The sequence below is a fragment of the Aquarana catesbeiana genome, linkage group LG03 (assembly GCF_042186555.1).
Source record: "Aquarana catesbeiana isolate 2022-GZ linkage group LG03, ASM4218655v1, whole genome shotgun sequence".
Lineage (NCBI taxonomy): Eukaryota > Metazoa > Chordata > Amphibia > Anura > Ranidae > Aquarana > Aquarana catesbeiana.
This window is the reverse complement of record NC_133326.1, coordinates 644,406,170-644,406,390: the sequence shown is the minus strand read 5'-3', so window position 1 is coordinate 644,406,390 and position 221 is coordinate 644,406,170.

Sequence of the window (221 nt, the reverse complement as noted above, 5' to 3'; positions counted from 1 at the left end):
CTTTCCTCCACCTAAAAGACTTCAGTTTGTTGTTCAATTGAGTTGTACAGTTTATAGGTTACATTAAAGGTGGAAAAAGTTCTGAAATGATTTATCTTTGTCTCATTTTTTTACATCACAGAAAACTAACATGACTGCTGAGGTGCAATAAAACCAGGTCCATACCATGATCCATCCGAAACTTAGACCTTACCCCTTCTTCCCATTCAATAAAGACCACT